This window comes from Heterocephalus glaber, unplaced genomic scaffold (genome assembly GCF_053883595.1).
Source record: "Heterocephalus glaber isolate CG9 unplaced genomic scaffold, H.glaber_assembly_v1.0 deba00001608, whole genome shotgun sequence".
Classification (NCBI taxonomy): Eukaryota; Metazoa; Chordata; class Mammalia; order Rodentia; family Bathyergidae; genus Heterocephalus; species Heterocephalus glaber.
Window position 1 is genome coordinate 18,708,121 of NW_028258379.1, and position 22,544 is coordinate 18,730,664.

Genomic DNA, 22,544 nt, shown 5'->3' on the forward strand with positions numbered 1-22,544 from the left:
CCATGAGAAACTTGAAGGTAGAGTTTTTTAAAAGTGTAGATTCTTCTTTCTTTTTTGTTTTTTAAAACTTTAATTCAATAAGTTATGAAATGGGACTGGACATTTGTTTTTTAAGGCCTCTAAGTTGCTAATCAGTCAGGTTTGGAAATCACCATGGAAGAACTCAGCCCTCTTCTTCATGATGTCTCTTATGGCCCAAATGTCTTCCAGGTACCACATCTTCCCTCTTTAATGCCCACTGGCTACCACTACAAGTCTGCCGCGTGTGGGCCCATTATCCCTACATCTACCTAAATCACACTGTTAAGGCTTATCTGTTCAGTTGGGGGGTACCTCACATGACCCAGGAATGTGTACATTTCCATTTTCCCATTTGTTTCACCCTGAGTCAATCTTTCATTTTCTGGCTGCCTGGTGTCATGCTCTGATACTGATTTTGCCCCGTTTATTTCTGAGATGCTGAATTGGGAGCCTGAGCTTCATGAGGACATATACCACAGGTGTTTGTTCCTTGTTGCTAGAACAAAATAGTCTGCATCCACAATGTTAGAAAGAAGTTAATTGATTCCAATTTCAGTCTATAGTCGGCTGGTTCCAAGGCAAGATGGCATGGCAAAGGGGGCATAATGGAAGAGAGCTGCTCATGGCCTGGCATCCAGGAAGCAGAGAGAATCCAAGGTGGAGCCGGGAAGGGAGATATAACCTTCCGGGTCATCCCCACAGTGACCCACCTCTTCCAGACAGGACCTGCTCCCTAAGAGCAAGTCAGCTACAGTAGCCCTGTAATCCAATCACTTTCCAAATGTCCCACCTATGACCATGCAAGGCTATATAGGGACATCTAGATGTAAATCCTAATAGTATTGATGAGTGGCACAATGGAGAGCAGTAAGGCTAGAGGAGTCACCTTGATGAACGACTAGATACCTGATAGTCTGTCCCATGCGGGTATCGAGGTCAAGAGTAGGAATTCACGAATGAAACTGTGGGACAGATTTCAGAGAGAAGATACTTTAGCACTGAAGTGGGGAGAATTCCCAAGCCAGATGAACACAGTGGTAGAAACTTTAAACAAGGTAGGGAGTTTTATGAATCTTTGTTAAGAAAACAGGATGTGAGCTATGGATGTAGTTTGATGGTACAGCGTTCACTCAGCAAGCATGAGGTTTGGGTTTGATCCCCATGACCATCAACCAATCAGTCAGTCAACAAGGTAAGCAAGCAAGCAAGCAGGCTGTAAGAGAGTAAGAGTTGAGAATGGCAAGCCGGCTTGCTGAAAAGTTTAAATTAGACGCCTGTTGCAATATCTGCTGTCGATAACAAACTCTCAAAGGTTCTAGAACTGGCAAGAGGAGTAGGTCTGAGCTAAGTGAAAAGACATAGCATGACCAGCTGGGACAGGAACATAGCAAACTTGCTAATTAGTCTAGAGGAAGCCAGTTGCCCACATTTTTATAGACTGCTAATTGCTAAAGTAGCAGCTTGCTTTAAAGACAAAAATAACATTATCATAGTTTCTTGAATATAGCATAAAGTGGCCTTTGGGATGCAGGCTTTACCAAATTTAAAAATATTCCATAGTTCTTAAAGCATACTGCTATTAATAAGAATTCACTTTGAAAATCAAGTATTCATTTTTTCTTAGCCTGTTAGATGAGAATTTATAGAATATGTGGTACTCTAGAAAGTCATACTAAAGATTTTGTTTTAAAAATACCAACTTTCCATTTGAATACCATTTCTCAGGCAATTTTTAAACATTTTCCCCCAAAAAACTTTAAAAAGATTTTAAAATGTGCTTCATTCTAAATGGGAGGTTTTAATTTTTTTTCCTTAAAAATGCTTTCAACCCAGTTATATTTGTGAAAAGAGACTGTTTTTAAGGAATACACCTCAACTTTTCATGCAATTGTAACATTCATTGTTAGTGTTCAATAAATATTTGTTGAAAGAATAAGTGAATGAATATTAGCAGAAAGAATTTGTGACAGAATGACCCAAAGAGATGCATAAAATGTTGTGTGCATCAGAATGGTAGAATTTCACATTTAAGGTACAATAAAGGATGACTAGCCCCCTTCTGTTAGAAAGAGTGAGAAAACTGAGGTAGAGAAGACAGGTAACTGTTCCTGAGTCTCACAACTGTTAGAGGTACAGCCAGGCCTGGGACCCATTCTCATGTCAATCAGTCCAACGCTTCATTTTAAGCTTATTTTCATTTCACTTAAGGGAAGAATGAATTACTTCTGCAGGGCTGATTCTGACTTGAATCACATTAAATCAGCAAACCCTGGCTTTGTTAATGGCTCAAATGCAGAATGACAAAATTAAAGCATCTTTTAAAACAAACAAAATGTCAAAGTAATTGGTGTATTTGGTTTTATTCAGGAGTGATGTTTTCAAAGGCAGAGAAAGGGGGAAAATGGAACTCTGTGCCATGGACTTAATTTAAAAGTCTGAATGTCAGACTCAATAGAAAGGAGGTAAGAAGCCAACCCTGAGGAACTATAACTGCAGAGAAAGAAAAAACAGATTTCTTTCTGCAGTGAATCAATAGAAGCTCATCTATCTGTAGATTTATTTATCTTTCCCAATAGTAACTGGAACCTCTTAATTAGATTCAGAGCATACTTAGATATTGCATAGTAATTATTGGTGGCAGAGGAAGTTTGATGAAGATGGTACTAAGTAGATGAATATTTAGACCCAGCAATAATCATTAATGACTCAGAGACCAGGTAACATTTCTTCACTGGTGGAATTTATAAAGAAGTCACTGTGAATTGTTTGTCTTCTTAATTAGAGGTTTGGTTGTATTACCAAAGGGTTGTTAATAATAATAATGGTGCAGTCACTTATCAAATGTGCGAACCTGCCTAAGTTATTTATTATTCTGAGCCTAGTGTTTTTCATGTGTATAGATAGGTTTAGAATGGCACCTACCCCATGGGGCTGTTGTGGTGAGAGTAAATGAGAGCATGCAGGTAAGGTTTTGCGTAGTGTGTTCACATAAAAAAGCACTAAATAAATGTTAGCTATTATTACTGTTGTCAGCCACTCCAGGGCAGCTATTTTGTAAGAAACCATACTTCCATTGCTGCTACACTGAAGCCTCGGTAAATCATTGTTTTGTTTTTTTTTTTACTTGTCTACTGTACAATCTGTGGATATTTCTACCCCAAGAGAACAATGACATGTAGTTGAAAGATCTTTCTTCACTTGGTATTCAGAACATTTGGTTCAAACCCAAAGTTCCCAGGTGCAGTTTGTACTATTTATTTTAGACCTTCCAGGAAGACGAAGTTTATTAGTTTGACTAGTTTCAAGCTGAGTAAACTTATATTCTCTTCAATTTTCTTCAGTCATTTAATGTTCTCTAAAATTAAGGCAATCCTACCTACCCTACTCTGTTGCTATGAGGAGCATTCCAGGGTATACGGGGAAAGTGCTCATTGTAAACTACATTATGTTCAATGAGTATTGGTAATTAATATTCTTTAAAGGTCTGCATTTGACTCCTCTGCTACAGTCCCATATCTCCTATGAAAATTTTTCTGATTTCTCTAACCTCCAGCTAGACATTATCTCTCCTTCCTTCTCACCCTTACTCCATTAATAGTGGACCTACTTGGTACCCATAGAGCATACTGCCTTGCAAAATTTATAGTCATTTCATTCCTGCTACTACACATTCAGAAGGAAACATTAATACCTGGTTGCCCTCAGTTCCTGCATAGTGCATGACAAAACGTCTTGGCTATAATAAACACTCAAAAAATATTGTATTAATGAATAAACAAGTTTTAATGAACCCATATGCAATACTAAATTCTGTGAATTATGTAGCAATAGTAAAAGCAAATAAGGACTCAATGATAATTTTATCTCTTCAACAATACAGTCAAATCTTTTAGAACTAGAAACAAATTAGAAATTAACTTAGCCTTCATTCACCCACTATGCAATAAATAGATACATCCTTGAGAAACTTCCAGGTAAGATACCATGATGAGCACTAAATTCTATTCAATAAAATACATAGTTCTACCACATTGAGCTTACAATTTGTAAGTAATAATAGTAAGAAAATAATTTCCAAACTTACTTTTGCAGAGTAAACATTTAGACTTTCTTTATTAAAAGCAGCCAGCAAAGAATTCCCAACTGCTTTTTCTACTCATTATTAATCCCAACAATGGGGTCACTGTTCATTAGTAATATTAAATTTGGCTACTGAGAATAGGTCAGGCAAAGCATTTTTCTGGTTAAAAATACTGTGTATCTACTCAGTGAAATTTGCTTTGAATTATTTTTCATAATCATAAGTAATTGAGCATGTCCTACTCAGTTATAAATAAATATATTAAAGTACACTGATCTACTTTCCTCCATAATGAGTTTTGAAAACCATTGCTATGTTACTTCAATTTACTTTTCTTCACTTATTAAAAAGTCCAGAGGGCACAAGTAACCTTCAGAAACTATTTCCACATAACAAGACAAAATTAGTTAATGAAATTCCTGGACATATCTTTTAACTGAAGAATCATAAGCAATTCTGTACTGACGTGAAACCAGCCAATACGATACAAAATGAATTTCTCAGTTACTGTACACTACTGTGTGTAGGTAATTTGGAGTGAAAGAAAACCTTCCATTAATTATATAAACCATCACTAATTTGTTTATTGTTATTACCTGTAAAACTGTAGAAGTCATCAGAATGTCAAATTTTTATTTTTATTTTAACACACAAATAAAACTTGTATGTTAGTACATATAACATGATGTTTGAGATATGTCTACATTTTGGAATGATCAAATAATGCTAATTAACATATGCACTGCTTCATACACTTTTTTGTGATGGAATTTTTTTTCAAATAAATGTAACAGTAACTATAGGCACTCTGTAAAAAGTGTCTCTTGAATTTATTCCTTCTAATTGAAATTCTGTATCCCTTGATCAACATCTCCAAAATCTCACCACTCCCTTTCTTTCTTTCCATCCCTTTTAACCACCTTTCTACTATGTTTCTAAGAATTCATCAGTTTTTCAGGTTCCAGATATAAGTGATATCATATGGTATTTGCCTTCCTGAGACTGGCTTATTTCACTTTATATCATGTCATCTAGCTTTATCTGTGGTGTTGCAAATGACAGGATTTCCTTCTTTTTAAAGATTGAATAGTATTCCACCGTGTGTGTGTGTGTGTGTGTGTGTGTGTGTGTGTATCCATTTACTATAGATAGCTTGATCATACATCTCAGCCATTCTGCATAGCGCTGTAGTGAACACTGGAGTTGGGATGTCTCTTCTACATATTGATTGCATTTTCATTGGATACATACCCAATAAAGGGCTCACTGGATCATATAGTAGTTCTATTTTTAATCTTTTGAGAAGCCTCCATATGGTTTTCTGTAATGACTATACTAATTTACATGTCTACTAACCATGCACCAGTTTTCTCTTCTCCAACCATTGTTAACACTTATCTTTTGTCTTTTTGGTGGTAGCCATTCTAACAGGTATTAAATGATACTGGATTGTGGTTTTAATTTGCATTTCCCTGGTGATTACTGCTGTGGACCATTTTTCAAATACGCTTGCTGGCCACCTGCATCCCTCCATTTGTTGTTTTAGTTTCTTTATTCATTTTAAAAAGTGGAATTGTTTGTTTTCTTCCTATTGAGTCTGAGTTCTTTATATGGTTTGGATATTAACCCCCTTGTCACGGAGGATCACGTTTTTAAAGATGAGCCATGGGATTCCTCAATGGAGCATAACTCCTCATTCTACTTCATCACCCCTCCCATCCTTCTCTGTTCACACACTGACCTGTCACCTCTACATACCTCCTTCATTTCTTTGGCTGAAGGGGTTTATAGGAACAGTTAGTGGGCCTTAGAGTACCTGTTTGTCAGTTGTTTTCCACCTTCAGTTAGGGAATGCAGGGCAAGGTTGTGGCAGAAAAATTGGTAACACTCTCAAATGGGGTAATATGATAAAACTTGACCTATTTACACTGGTACAGGAAGGACGATTCTATGGTCAGGGAAGACAAAAATGGATGGTGAAGGTATTAGCATTTCTAGGCCCGACAGGGAAGGAGTATATTCATTCTTTTTGTTACTTTAAAAAAATGTCATTGGTAGGCTACTCCCTAAGGAAAAGAGGCATATTTTGGCTCAAGGTTCTGGAGATGCTAGGTTTAGGAACCATATCTGGATATGACATCTTCCTGAAAGAGGATGAAAGACGTGGTGCAGTATACAGCATGGCGAGAGACAGGAAGCATGTGTGTAGGTGTCTCTTGTCTCCCTCTTATAAAGATTCCAGGAGTAAATATTGGGGGCTCCATCCCAAGGGTCCTAACTAATCCCAGTCACTTTCTAAAGATCCCACCTGTAAACACAATGATCTAAAGTTCTCACAATGGGCATTCAATTTCAACACACAAAACCTTGGGGGACCAGGAAGAGAGCTGTGGCTGTAACTGGAAGAGGCTGACTAACAGGATGTACAAACTTCAGTAGACAAATTCAAGTGCTGCCACCTGGCAAGAAGAAACCAAGGGACTTGATACCTCCTCAGTCTCACTTTTCCTATTTTGTGCCTCCTGCCAAAGCTGTCCATTGGATGCATTCCAACAGGATGAACTTTCCAGAGAGCAGATTTGGGAGGGCAGTGGATCCAGAGGACCAGTATCAAGCACACTTATAGTGTTATAGGGCATTGTGCATATTGAGCCTCTTTTTTGCAAGAGACAAGCTCTCCCTTCCTTCAGGTTTATAAGTATCATTCATTTGCTATTCAAAAAGTCATTTTGAGATGAGCCTTGTTCCTCTCATACAATGAAACAAAAAGTAATAGCAGTAGATATGGTCACAGATACCTTCCTTATTTCAGCTCCTCAACCTACTTTTCCCTCTTTTCAACTTTTCCATAGAAGAATTATTCTTGCTGAAAGAGAGAACAAAGTTAATAACAAATGACTGGGTGAGAAGGTGAATGAGTGAGTCAAGAGAGAAGGTTAAAGTCCATTGACTGGAAGTGGGACAGGAGTTTCTCAGCAATTTCAAGAAATGTGTCACCACCGAGTTTAAGGTTATAAGAGAGAGGCAGTGTAGGAAAAAGGGAAGGAAAAACAATGTTCTAGACTGTGCATTGGATTGCTTTTAGTGTCCTTCAAGAAGCTTGGATGAAAAATGTAATTATTTAGTATGTTTCTTTTGGCATTGAACTGTACTTTTAAATGGGATACAATTCAGGCTGAGTCATGTGGTTTCTGCATTTATTAAGGTTTTGCTCATTTCTCACATATATTTAACTGATAATTAAAGAGGTTAAGTGCCTAAGATCACACACTCAGAACGTGCAAAGCTGTTGTTCCAGCCCATCTCTTCTGACTTTAGATCCATTAGGCCCAATTCAGTTTTGGCTGAATAACCTGTACTGAATTTGTTGAATGATAGTTTTCTGGGGCAGAGTGTCTTTAAGACATGGTAAGTATATAGTATACCTTTTCATGAGTGGTTAGATTAGGCCTTTATATTCCCCCAATGTAAATGGTCAAGTGTCATTGAATCACTCGGATGAATAGTTCCATGATTAAATCTTACTTCTTTTATGTATAATGTCAGCATACCCTTTCAAATAAGAATTGGATTTATTTTTTCTTCAAACCATTCAATCTTGACATTGTTATTTTAAGAATATTGTTCTCCCAATGATTTCTAATTGCTCTTAACATCTGTTTGTGTCCTAGGACAAGTCTTTGTGTTATATTTCACCTATGATCCACCCATATTTCGCCTCATTCACTGCCTTTCATAATCAGAAAGAATTTATTGGAGGCATTTATTAATCAGATAGTTTTCCTTACTTAAAAATGGATCAAATTGAGTTTTATTTCTGGAATATGGAAGATAGGTTAAACAGCTGTAGGCAGATAGAAATTACACACAGCAAATATCCTGTGGGTGTATGGACTGTGAACTATTTTTACACTCTTGCCCCCATGGGGTTTTTATGACCCTTCCAACCTCCTCTTAAGCCCAAATTCATTTCCATAGTAACAGACTGCCAGAGACTCCTGACGAAAGTCTCTAGTCCCCACTTGCCCAGTGTGCGATGCAGGCTTGAGAAAAAAATACACTAAGAGACAGACCTAGGAGAGAGAAAGCAGAGTGCCAGGATGACCAATGAAGATATAACTGACAAGGCGCTGGCCAGTCCGAGGCACTGACTTTTACTGGCAATCAGTTGGGGTAATGGCAACATGTAGTTTCTATGGAAATTAATGTAAACAAGGATAATAAGGACAAGACAAAGCATTCTCTAATTAGGAATAGAATAGACAAAATATATGGTTGTAATTAGAACATTGTCCTTCTAGTCAGAAGGTATTAGTTGTGGGACTGGAATTTGGGTGTGAGTTACTCTGACCTTGGGACATAGGCCACAGCCAGACTCACTTTTATAAACAAGCCAATTGTGGGGTTAACTCTTTACAGCCTGCATTGGGCGTAATCAATATTGTGGTCCTTTGCAACAGACCCTTTTGATTCTGATGTGACTACTATAAAGTTTGTTTAGATTACTAGACATCTAAAAGTTATGTATGTGTCTACTTGAATTTGTGGCTCTTAATTTTCCTGTTAATTCTAAATTCAGGATTATATATTTTTTTTGTTCCAAGGAGAGAAAGATGATGTGACTCATATCCTGCATCGTTCTAAACTAAAATTGAGTATATATGTTCTCTTGAATCCAAAATAAATTAGCCTGCCCCACTGCAGGTGATAGAGTGGTGGGGGTGGAGAAGGTAAAACCTAGTAGCCAGTATCTGAATTCTAGCTCACCAACTGGAAGCTGGTTTTGGACAAGTCACTGAAACTCTTGCTCTAGGTTTTTCTCCATCAGTATCACAAGAATAATAATTTTGTGCCTATTTCTTAGAATTGTTTTTTGGGTTAAATAAATTAACAAATCAGCAGTATTTAGAAAAGTGTCCCACATGTAGAAATTATTACATTATTTCTGCCTCTCCACTTGGTAGGTTAAGAATTTGATTGGGTTATTTGACTTTAATGAACAGCACTTTCCATATTCATAAAGTGGTGATGATAACAGATGTTTCAGAGTGTTTGCAAGTGGCATACTATGAAACTTATTACATGTAAGATATATAAATTGCATACATGAAATATCCATAGCCAGATTTTGACATACGGAAAGCATTCATTAAGTGTTCTTATTAGTTTTGGAAGAAATGATCACTAACAATATCGGCAATAAAATAACACGGAATGGTAGGAGAATTTCATGTTGTTTAAAGGGAATGTTATTTAAGTGTTTTAGGTTAAAATCTGCAAATGAGGCTAAATTAAAGGGATGCTGAAATGATTCTACCCATTAAACGAATTGAACTTAATACATAATACTTAATACTTCATTCTCCTATTTAAAATAATTATTTTAAAATCAACACTTATTTTGACCACTCTACGTGTTGTTACAGTAACAGTCTACCAATTGTGTTTCCAAAGTTCCATGATTTCACTGGCAGCTTACAAGAGCATCAGATCAGTATCAGATTACATCAGAGTACTGCTATTCTGACTTGGTATAATTCTAGTTAGAAAGCAAAGAATCCTGGAAACTTAGATAGTTTGATCATGTAAGTGCACGTAAGATATATCTCAGCCTATTTGAAAATTGAATATAGACTTCTAGCTCTTATTTTAGCTAGACTAAACAACTATATAAGCAATCCCCCAAATCTCAGCAAACTAACTCTAGAAGTATTTTGTCTTAGTTTTATTATTAGTTTTCCTTGCTCTCATAAAGTTCAAGCAGTTGGGAACACAGGGAAATATATGATTCTGCTCTGTGTGGATTCTGTTACGTGGAAGTAACAGCAGAGGCTCTGTCATCTTGAATGGAGGGGTTCCATGTCCTAGGTGTCAAAACCCAGCTGGCAGACATTGCCGGAGGTAGAAAGCATCTCTGTAGGCCACATTTCATTAAACAGTCACAAGGTTCCATCCGGCTGCAAAGGAAGCTGGGAAATGTCTCCAGCTAACCTTGCTGTATTGTGACAACTGTACTCTGTGGAAGGGGAGCACTTTTTATTTAGTGGACAGTAGATGATCCTTGTTATACTTTTTTCACTGAGATTGATAGTGGTAGATTTATTCCTGCTGTTGTCTCTCTTCCCTAATTCCTACTAAAGAAGCAATCAAGTAAAAAGAAGAAAAGGATTCAATTGTATGTGCTTATTTAGGATAAGAACCTTATCCATTGTTGTACCTCTGGTGCCTGGTGCAGTTTAACATGTATTAGAGAAGCCATAAATATTCATGCATCATAAGATTAACCCTCCTTTCTTTTCTCCCTTTCTTTTCTATTCTTCTCTTCCTTCTCTTATACCTTCCATTCTTTTTTTCCTACCCTAGACTTATTTAGAGGGTTTATTTTCAGTTAGGCACTGACATAAGTGATTGAAGAGTCAAAGACAAATTTAAGCTTGAGAAAGAACATAACAAGAATAAAGAAAAAGATGTTTCTATAAAGCATTAATAAACATTTAAAATTACTTATCTCACAAAAGTGTTTAACACTCTTAGGACTGCAGAATTATTTTGAGTTCATCTGTCAGCCATGGATAAGCCAGTCTAGGAAATTGACAGTCAGCTCCATCTTTGCCTTGGGGTTCATCTCGTGCTAGGGAAGACAGCCTTGACAGATCGCTACTTTCAGAGCCCAGACTGGGGGTCCTACTGAGGTGAGACCACCTCCTGGTGAAAATCATCTCATGCTTTGCTGAGGTTCATACTGTGAAGCCTGTGTGATGGTAAACTGGGAACACTTGGGGGAGGTGCTGTTTGGCTTTATTTTTTTCCCCATGGAGTTTCAGAAAAATTTTCCAATAAGGTACTTCGTGTCTTCATAGATTTAAAATGCCCCGGTCCTAGTTGCATTCAATCTGTGTTCTTTCTGACAAGAGTGGTCATGATATTACTTGTTCATTCAGCATTAGCAACTATGTTCTGGACACTATGTCATGTTATAAATATTATTTATTTTGATATAGACTCCTCACATCAGACCTATTAGGTACTTAGAGAGTTAGAAAATTGCATTCAGGTGGATTTGATATCTTAGCTCAGGTCAAACAGCTTAGGAGGGAACAGAGCCAGAATTCAAATGCAGATTTGCCTGACCCCCAAAGATTATGTAATCAACCAGTTAAACTGATGATTATTTCTTTAGGCTATTGAAACTGAAAGTTCATTTTAAACATTTTTTTTCTAGTCAGAAAATTTATGTAGATGCTATAGTAACTTTTTCAAAATGTATGAAGGAAGTTGACTAAAACATATGTGCTTGCTATTTTGCCCAGGGTTCAAGAACCCCTGAACTTTTCTCTGGGGACTCTAAATGTGCTATAGGACTTCCAATGAACTCTTAAACTTGGAACATTACATTATTATGAAGATCAAGTCAATTGTTTATATCAAATTTTCTTGATCATTGTGTTCCCTTATGTGGTTTCTCTTCCCAAACTCAAAAATATACTCATTTGAGATTTCTAATGCCAAAGGCCCAACAAGGAACAGATTTCCCCAGTAAATAAGTAGGTATTTAGAGAGATTCCACAGACTTGTAGAATATTAATAAACATTTTTTAAAAGCAACACTCACTGTGAACTCCTACCCTTTATATATCATGGAAAGAAGAAAGGGATGGCCTTTGATAGGGAGGAAAGGAAAATTTAAAGCTTTTTGCTGATCCAATCTCCTTGGAGGAGGAAGTAGTGTGTGTCTTATATCTGAATATCCTCAGCAGGGGTGGTCAACTTACAGTACATGAGACAAGTGAACACTATATCACATTATTAATATTGCCGCACAAAATAAATTCAGTGTTGGCATGTTTTGGGTTGCAGTTTGGGCACTCAGTCTCCAAAAGTTTTGTCATCATTGCTTCAGGGAAACTGAGAGCAATTTCTCACTGGGGTGCTTGGAAACTCTTCTCCTGGGATCCTCAGATGGTGCACTTGCAGAGGCTGGGACTAGATTCTTCTCCTGTTGCTTCTGGCTTCCTAGAAAACATGACTTCTGGGCCTTCTTATTCAACACGTCAGGTGGGTGTGATCCAGCTCTTATGATCTTCAGCAGCAACCAGGTTCCAGTAGCCAAAAGTCCTTTAAAAAGATTCTTCCAAATGTCAGTTTTGCACTAGCATTTCAGAAAGAGGATTTCTGCCTAATTTCCACCTTTTACATTGTAGTTCAACATTCATTGCTATGCTGAAGACCTTCTGCTTTGACTAATTTAGGGATTATTGGTAAACAAAGAGATATGGCACAGAAAATGGTAGGTACAGGTGTTTGTGTCCACAAAAGGAGTTTTTTTCTGGAGATCCCTAGCAATTAAGAGAATCTCTTCTAAGCTGAGAGCAAGTTATTGAATTCTGAGTGTCCAGCATTTGCTTTTGAGGTAGGATGAGTGAAGGGTGGAGATTAACCATTTGCCTGATATGAGACATAACTTCTGGCCATTCTAAATTTATAGTTGGTTAATGAATACCATCCTGGGAGGAATGTAAGATAGCTTGTCTTATATTGATAAGACGAATTATACATAGAATTCTGTTTTCATACAATTCAAAACAACAAACTTTCCAAGCAAATATGTTTTCTATTTCTCAGGAAAAGTGATAATTTTCCCCTTCTTTTTTTTGTACCGGAGATCGAACTCGGGACCTTGCACTTTCGAGGCAGGCAGCGGAACCACTGAGCTAAATCCCCGGCCCACTTCTTCTTTTGAGACATACAGCACATAAGTTATGTGCTTTTCTCTCCATTCCTCACTTCCTCCCCACTCCATGTCTATTTTACTTCATGGTGATCTTTGTTGGAATCTGCAAACTTTATATAAAATTATTCTGTTTTTTCTCTTTTGTAAAACAAAAACTGAATCATACTGATTAGATTTAAATTTGTGTAATGTAATTATACAAGGAGGAATAAAGTTCCTAGCAGAATCACTGATACAGAAGACAGCTCCTTAGATAGAGTTTCTCTCTCTCTCACACACACACATACACACACACACACACACACACGCATACACGCATGCACACACCAGATTTAGCACCAGAAAAATAACTTTGACAAGTCACTAAATTTCTCAACATATATTTTCTCATCTTTCAGACAGGGGAAATAACTTTATTCATAAGTTTATTGATTATGTCAGGTGAAATTACACATGTGGAAATACACTGGAAACTGAAGTATGATGAAAAGGTTAAATTTTATTATCTAAACCCTATATAGAGATACAGAAGGACTCATTTAATTGTTTTCATTTTGGGAATCTGATTTTCACATAACCAGTTTCATTTTTATGATACTTAATATGACAAAACATCTTGTTTTAAGGGGAAAGACAAAATGATTAACATTCTGTAAATCTCTTAGAATTTTATTCTCCGTTTCTCCATTGGAAAAATGTCTGGATACATTTTCTCAGGAGGTCTCTCTTTCTACAAATGCTCCTTGAGCTGCCGTGAGCAGTCTGCTTTTGAGAAATGTTGCCCATGGTTTACAATTTGGGTTTGGGATCGTGACCTTATTTCCTTTGGACTTGATTGCTTTACTTCACCACTCAGGCTGGCTCCTGACCCGGTTGTACCCAGCTCCTTTTATGATACTGGGAATGGATGCGCCTCTGCTTTATGAATAATATTTTGATGTTAAAATGCAAGAGTTGCCATGATGTTCTAAATTTTACTTACATTCACTTATACAACATAAATTTTTTTTATTCATTAAATTAATTGGTACATTTTAGGTATACAATACAATGACATTCATCATTGGGAATTTGTACCTTTAAATGATATATCTTGGTTCTGATTTTTCCCCATTCCCCTGCCCTCCCTTCAACCCCTCCACCCCTCACTATTTACAAAGACTTTGTTTCCATTTTTTCCTTTCCCTTCTTTCCTTTCCCTGACCCCTCCCAGTTCCCCTTCCCCTTTAGACCTTTTCTTCCTATTTCACATTATCTGCTATACATTGTGATACTTATTTACACTTTCAGTTTCTCACACCAGAGAAACTATTTGGTATTTACATATGTGTGTCCTATTTATTTCACTTAAGAGTATCTCCTCAATGTGGATTCATTTAGCTTTAAATGTCTCTAGTTTCTCTTCACGTTGAGTAGTACTCCATTTTATTAAAAAAAAAAAAGACCCACATCTTTATCCAGTCCCCAGTTGATGGGCAATTGGGCTGTTTCCATGTTTTAGCTATTACAAACTGTGCTGCTATAAACGTGGGTGTGCATATATCACTGTGTTATGATTCTTGTAATTCTTTTGGGAAGATACCGAGCAGGGGAACAGCTGGGTCAAATGGGACCTCTAATCCTAGTTCTTTGAGGTATCTCCATATTGATTTCCACAGTGTTGGAACCAGTCTGCACTCCCATCAACAATGGAGAAGGGTTCCTTTGTCCCCACAATCCCGCCAGCATTTGTTGTTGGTTGATTTCTTGATGGCAGCCATTCTTTCTGGAGTGAGGTGGAATCTCAGTGGCAAAAAACACAAATTTTAAAAAGACCTTGCATAAACTGGTACTCTGAGTTCTGAGTCCCTGATAGAATCACAGGCCCCACAGATAAGTTCTAAGCCTCAAGGATCCTGCAGTGTAGCAGGGAGATGACATATACACAGATGCACACACACACACACACACACACCCCTGCACTAGAAGTGTAGGATATTGAAGATATGTACTTCATAATCTCTTACCAATGAATTATGGAAAATTGCATCTTTGCATATGTTTAAGTTAAGGTTCTTCTACTGTGATCATCTTGTATATCCAGAGGGGCCCTAAGCGTAATGAGGTGTCTTTAATAAGAGACCCAAGAGAAGACAGAGACAAATAGAGACAACCATGTGAAGAAGAGGTAGAGATTAGAGTGAAATGGCCAGGACCAGGGCCAATAGGCAGCAGAAGGAGGCGAGGATTGGAGTGTGCCCGAGAACCTACTGGAGATGTGTGACCTTGCCTACACTTTGATCCCAGTCTTCTGGTCTCTAGGATTGGGTGAAACTAGTGATGTTTGTTTTAAGCCATTGAGTTTGTGGTAATTTATTATGACAAGGAACAGAATAATCTGTGCAATCTACAGAATTATACTATTGATCAGAGTTCTGTTGAAGTTTGGTATAAAAAAATCACTTTTCACTACTGAAAATTGACTCCAGGGCATTTGGACTTAGCTACAACCCACTGATCAATTGATTGATTGATTGGTTGATTGACAGTCTCTCACTAAGCCACTAAACTTTTCAGGCTTGGCTCAAAATTGCAATCCTCCTGCCTCAGCCTCCCAGAGTGCTAGGATTACAGGCATGCTCCACCATGCCCAACTAAAATCTCCCTTTTTATTGGCAGTATGATCTTTAGGGTATAATCAGCTTAAGTGTTGAGTTAGGAAAATATCATTGGCTGGTGTGTTTGCATAATTGCAAATGTCAATCTAAGTACAACTTATTTCCTATAATTTTAGTTTTACTGTACTATCCTATGTTAATGTTTAATCTTCAACTGTCAGTTTATTGTTTTAAAGCAGAAGAAATGTAGCTCCCTGTCTATCCTGGGCTGCAACCTAAGTAAATTCACAAAGAGAAATAAGGTCTGCTCTCATAGCCTCTTCTTACCTTTTGGTGCCGTGAACGCTCATAAATTTGACATCGTGGACAAACACAATGCTAACAACTTTGAAGCCTCACAGAAAGGAAGGCCCTATCCTATTATGATCACATTCAGAGAATAGGTTAGGGAATTTGGAGAAAATGAAATCTAGTATCACAGGTTGAAAACTCAGAAGTGCCTTCAGGCACCTATAAGTTTTGTTCCTTGGGTTAGGGAGTTTTGGCATAAAATGAGCATTATTTGTTGGTACAGACTATGGGATTTGAATGCTGATAAAAATTAATAATCACAGTTACCGAGGCAGCAGTATAGTTTCTATGTAAAATGCTGTCACCCTTCTACACAATTGTCAAAAATTGAATGTAAAGTACCAGTGTTAATGGGTAGTATAGGAAAATTTCAAGAACCATAATAGTAAAAATATTAGCATTTATATTACTTAGTTTTGTCTGGCTCAGTTCATGGTGATTTCAGATGGCAACCGAGTAAAGTAAGGGTTCTGGCCTCAGAGGAGCCAGGCTGACCGGAGCTATCTGTGAGGTTGCCTGGTATGTCTAATATTGGTGTAACAGCACCCATGGTGGCTTGTGTAGCCCTGCCAGGTAAGAACTTGCCATATATGTACTTCTCAAGGATGCATAGCAATCAGGAAACAAGTTTTTGGTTCTCATCTATATTTTGCTAATGAGGCAACTGAAGCTTACTTAAGAGAGTTGAGCTTTGTGTCCAAGATCACATTCTAGAAATTGGCAATCAGGATTCAGATCCTGGCAGGATGACCCAAGTATAGGTACATTACTGGTAGGCAGCGTTTGTCTGCTGAAGACATATTGAGTGTCTGGAATATGAATAGTATCTACAGTGATGTTAAGGAGCTGGCTGTAAATCCTCAGAGTGGGAAATGAAAATCCCATGCTTCTTGGAATTAAGTGGAGGTGCTAGGCAGCATGGGCTAACTGGACATTCAGGCCAAATGAGAGATTGGTTACATTCACCACAAATGAGCACAGGTGGACACTCTTCAAAGAGACAGTCCTATAGAATTTCAATGGTGCTTTTCTGCAGAACACATTTGCAGAATGCCTCATAGCATATTCACATTTCCCTTTAGCTTGCCAAGTGTGAGATGATTAAGAAAACTGCATGTACTTTAAATATTCTTACCATATCTATGCATATTTCAAAGGCAGTGTCTGCAATAAATATTTGTTGAATGAATATGAATGTATGTACAAAAACATACATGAAACAACATGCATATGCACATTAAATTGGACAAATATTTGTCAAGTACCTACTGAATATAAACTTGGCCTGAAGCATAATGGAAATACAAAGATAAAATTCTTTTCAGTTCCCAAGGAGCTTCATAAGGGGAGAGGAAACATGCTCATGCTCTGGTGAGGTTTTCAAAATGTTCCCTCTGGCCCAGAAATATTGGCATCAGTTGGGGACATACTGGACAAGCAAATTCTCATGCCACGTCATAGTCCTATGACGTCAGAAACTCTAGATACAGGCTCAGCTATGCATTTATTACAGGGCTGGAAATTGAATCCAGGGCCTCATATGTGCTGTACAAGTGCTCTGCCTCTGAGCTACACCCCATGCCAATTTATGTTTTTTATAGTCCTCCAGGGGATCCTGGTACCCATTAAAGTGTCAGAACTACTGAGTACCAGAAAATTTCTGTTCTAAAGATAGTTTGATATTATTTTCACCTAGGAGCATTTGAGAAGACTTGAAGATGGTGGTATTATTTAAGCAAGGTCTTGGCAGACAAGTACATTTTAGTGAACAGACATGAGTAAAAAGGAGAATTAAGCGTACAGAAGAGAGGAAGTGAAAACTACCTTGTGTGGGTTGAAATATGGCCTACCCATGGTTGAAAACCTACACTGAGGTCAGGCAAAGGATGGCCCTAAATGACATGCCTGGGCATTTAGACACTGTTCTGAAAGCAGTAGGGAGTCACTGAAGGTTTCTGAATGAGCAGAAAGATATGAACAAAACCACTTTGCAATTTTTTGTACCCAATGAGTAGAATTCAACAGATACACTGAGTTAATAGAACTTCATAGTCAAAAATCATTCTTTTTGTCCTTATTTAAAATACTTCAAAATTAAGATTTATTTATATGTTGTGACTAGAACTAGAATATCTCTTATTTCTTGACTACTCTGACACAGCTTGAAAATTAATTTGTATAATTAAGCAATGCTCAAATCTTCCGTGTGTGTGTATGTGTGCGTGCGTGTGTGTATGTGTGTACACATGCTGTTTACTAATTAGGAGTCATACAGCTGCTTTTGAATTCAGCTGGGCTTTAGGAAGCCACATAAAAACAAAGGGAAATGTTGCTGCCTGCTAGGGCTGTCTTTGTTATTGGCAATCGGAAGGATGACTGTTCTCTCAAGTGGTGCAGGTGGTCTCTCCTGATACTAATCCCAGAATCTCAGCACGTTGAGTACACTAAGGGAGTTCTTTGGAAGGGAAATAATGCTGTCCCTAGCCTGATTACTTCCATTTGTCCACTACTGTGGGCACCTGGTTGGCCACCCACCTTCCTTTTCTTCACCATACACTTGCATCATCTGTCTCCTTTCCTAGGTCAGCTTGTATATTTCAATCTGTCCGCACACCTCGGATGAGCTCATTCATTCATCGGCTTTCTCCCTGCAGTTGTCATCATGCTTCTTTTTGTTGGCATAATTGAGTCTCTGCTTTGCAAAAGCAGGTGGATGAATTAAAAATCTCTTCCCTTTTCTTTCTTTTCTTGCACCAATAATTAGTCAGTCCCAGGATCAGCTCATTCCCTCTGTGCTCACTGATCTCTCTGTGGATCTGTCAGGATGGTGGTGTGGGAGTCCATGTGGGGTCTGCTGTTGAGTGAGAAAGGTGAAAGCCCACTGACAGATAGGCTGTGATTCCTAATGTTCAAGTGGAGGAGGGATTGATTCAAGAAGGCCGTGAGTACTGATTATCATTTAGCTCATCTGCTGAAAGACCCCCCTCAGTCCTAATGGAACAACTCTCCTTTATCCTCTTCATATCCTAATGGAATTGCAGAGGATTTAATGACAAGGCCACCAAGTCTTCTTGCGCACATCTCATCTAACACTCCAGGATCTTTGCCACACACTTTGATTTCCTTAAGACTTTTCGGGGATGTAAATTTATTTACTTGAGGACTTCAAATGATCCTTATCCAGTCTAATTTTAAGCGAGCCATATACCAGATTTCTTTCCTATCCTTTGAGCAGCCTTTTAGTATGCAGTTGATTGTATGGTACCACCTACTAATCTAATTGTTAATGAATGTGAAATTACATAAGCTCTCGACAAGGCATTTGATGGCCGCTAGAAATTACACAACATATTTTGGTTTTGACACAAGAAGCTTCTCTCTTCTGCTTAGTAAAATAATAATAAAAATAATAATGATACTAGAATCAGTTGCTTAAATGTGAGGATTTATTTTAAATTTTCCATTTCTAGTAATTCAGTAAAAAACCATTATCTTGCAGCCTCTTAATATATTCAGCTCAACAGTTAAGCCCAATGTTTTATGCTAAATGTTATGAATTTAATAAAGGTGAATTTAATAAAGGTGGGTTGAAAATTGAATGAGAAGAGAGACAGACTATATATTCACATGGCAAAGGGTGATAGAAACTTTTATAGAGGCCCCACATGTATTGGTAGGAAAGTAGAGAAAGCCTACTTCCAGGTGCTAAAAATCTGCAGAAATCAACTAGTGGAAATAGGAAGAATTGAGTGGTTATTAATAGAGAATAAAGAACATTCTAGGCAGAATAACAGGCACAGAAATGGAGTTTCTGTAAGCATTTCATAGTCCAGAGGGACTGAAGACTATGAAAAGTGGGCAGGCACACTGGGCAGGATTAGTGACAAAGGCCCTAATTTGGTAAGTGGTAGATAACCATATGTTATTCTGAGAATCTAGCTAGATTCTTCTGAATCTAGCTTACTGTCTGATTTTATGAGTAAAGTTTTATTTGAACACATATTCATTCACTTATATATTGTCTATGGCCGTGTTCACATTACAGTGGCAGAATTATATAGTTGCAACAGAGAATGGAAATTGTTTGCTGATGTTGTTTGGCATGTGGCCTCTGAAAGACATTTTACCAACTTGTCAATTTACTTCCATAAAGTAGCACATTCTTTTGTGACATGATAAGGCATCCAAAACTGTAATGGACAGTTATTTGAAACATGGATGCTTCTAGAATGCCATCTTGCATTTAAGGGCTCAATTATTTGTATGCATGAATTAATATGCATTTCTGCTAAGATATCACACCTAGGAGATATAGCTTATTTTTTTGACAAAAGACCTATGTGAGAATAAAGAGTCGAATCCTGTGTGGCCTTGCTTCTGCTTTTTGGAGAGAGGTATTTACAAATATCTGAGGAAGTTTATTACTGGAATCAATTCACAGAGGACAAAGCTTTAGGTATAAGAAAGGCCACTTTGGGGAAGTGTTGCGTGAAATAGCCAGTGAGCGTCAGAATAGGGTGACACTGGGAAGAACATGTTAATGAACTTTGTACAAGATACTTTCAAACATCCAAGACAGTATTACCTCTGCACCAGCTCCTACACTCGTGCTCTGTCCTAGCCAGTGCTTGTATGTATGGTACCACCTAGTAATCTAATTGTTAGTTCTGTTACCAGTAATGTGTAAGGGAGGCCTCTTCTTTTGCACCAATCAATTATTTACTAGTTGTAGGTGGGGGTTGACAGAGGAGGACCTAATAAACCAAGCAAGGATTTTTTTCCATATAGAAATTTCGTGCTTGGTTTTGCTTCACCATCAATAACTTCCTTGGCTTTCATTGAATGGCATATAGTTCTTTGGTTACACTTAATGTGATCTTTTAAAAACAATTTCTGCATGGCTAGCTCGCCTAATCATTGTGGTATTTATCTCATATTATGAACTTCGTCGATTGTTAGTGGCGGAGAACATATTCTGCCTTTCCTTGATGCAGCACTATAACCAAGAGGCCCATATAATGCCTTGGCCTCCCTCCTGTGTGGGGACCTGTTCTCCCATTCCTTTCCTTTCTTCTTTTTAACAACTCTTGTCCTTTTAGTTGGAATAAGCACAGTTTCCTAATGGAGCTAGAATTGCAGAGGAAAAGTTGGTAACATAAAAGTACATAGGATTAAACTTCTAAATTAATTGGTACCCCTTGTTCAGGATTGTGGGCTCTTCACTGGGAGAATTTAGTAGGTATTTAATATGTTCATAGGTGCATTTAAAAATCTAGCTTCTATTTTAAACAAGACCCTTGAAAAATGATTCAAAAGGGCTTATCATCCTCTGGGAAAACTGGAGCTACAGCCATGAGAATTCCCCAGGTGAAGTGCTGATATGAATGATATTGGGCTTTTAAAAAAATCTTCAAGGAGAAAGAATGAAACAAAGAAAAGGACAGAAACTGTTTGCTCTAAGCAGATGTGTCTGTGTGTGTGTGTGTGTGTGTGTGTGTGTGTGTGAGAGAGAGAGAGAGAGAGAGAGAGGTGGCTGATATATCATGCTGTAGGTTATGTTCTCTAGATTTCCAATTCCTTACTCCTTTTTTTTCCATATTATAGCCCAAATATCTTTCTAAAAAGTCTTTGCTTTACTCACCTTTTTTGTGAAGCATGTTGTCACAATAGGAAACATCTGGAATGGTTGATTCTTATATTTAAAAAACTTAAGTTCTTTGCCCTGTTAATTAATCATAGAATTTTAGGGGAACATCTTGGTCTGATGTAGGTTTTGCAATCACCATACTGAGAAAAGTCGTGGGTTATCATAACAGTGTTTAAAAATTATTTTTAAAATCAGCCTAGGTTCACAGTACTCTCATGCTCTTGTTCTTCAGCCTGTGTCTTTCAGGAGGGAAACCTGAGATGTCAGCTGGCCAGCAGGAACCCTGGCTTAGTATATGAGAGCCCACATGATCACCATTCGTCAGCCGTGGCTACGGAAAGCAGTGGGGCCCATTCCTCTATCAAGAGAATCCCCAAAATAAGATAGAATGAAGTCCAATTGAAAGTACTGGCAAAGGAAACAATTATGCCTTAGTAGAACCTTCTCTAATCTTCTGCTTTGAGAAACCAGGGAAGAGACAAAAAAACAAACGAACAAAATAAAAAACAGAAGAGAGGGACAGAGAGACAGAGAAAGAAAGACAGAGAGAGAGAGAGAAGAAAGTGAAAACAAAGGAGACTACTTCATAAGGGTTTTTACTTCCTTCAAAATCTGTTCTTATCAGTGTAATATCTGATATATGGTCTCTCTGAGTACAGTATATCAAATAGATTTCTGGAGCTGGGAGATGGAATAGGAGCTTGCTCTGTCTACTCTATACATTGACCTGGTATTGAAGCATCTCCAGGAAGGATGAAGCCCCTTGGGGAAAATAAAGCTGATGTTCAAAAAGTAAATTTAAAAAAATGAAGACATAGAAAAGAATCCATCGCATAGGACTGAGAACCTGGGCCCTGGTTTCTCCAGCCTGAGAACATTTTAAATTCTCTTGTCACATAGAGCAGCTGGAAAGCCTGACATCTGCTGCATGAGACAAGAAATTCACTAGGCTGTGCAATTTGTTTGTGTCATCTCCAGGGAGATGGGTGACCATTGGCTTATGCCACTGTACTTAATAGGCTCTGTACCCCGTAAGCTTTGGGAGACAAGGCTTATTACATGTTACAGATATCCATTATTTTAAGACAATGCATTTACTAGAAAAAAGGAAATTTT

General features: G+C 37.8%; 1 protein-coding gene and 1 non-coding gene across 2 annotated transcripts in view; both read left to right on the plus strand.

Moving 5' to 3' along the window:
* The window catches only part of Nrxn3 (neurexin 3), a 1,580,164-nt gene that overhangs the window by 678,584 nt on the left and 879,036 nt on the right, over positions 1 to 22,544 (plus strand).
* Positions 22,011 to 22,192, plus strand: LOC147822775 (U2 spliceosomal RNA). Its single transcript, XR_015445244.1, has one exon. It is a non-coding gene; the product is annotated as a U2 spliceosomal RNA (small nuclear RNA).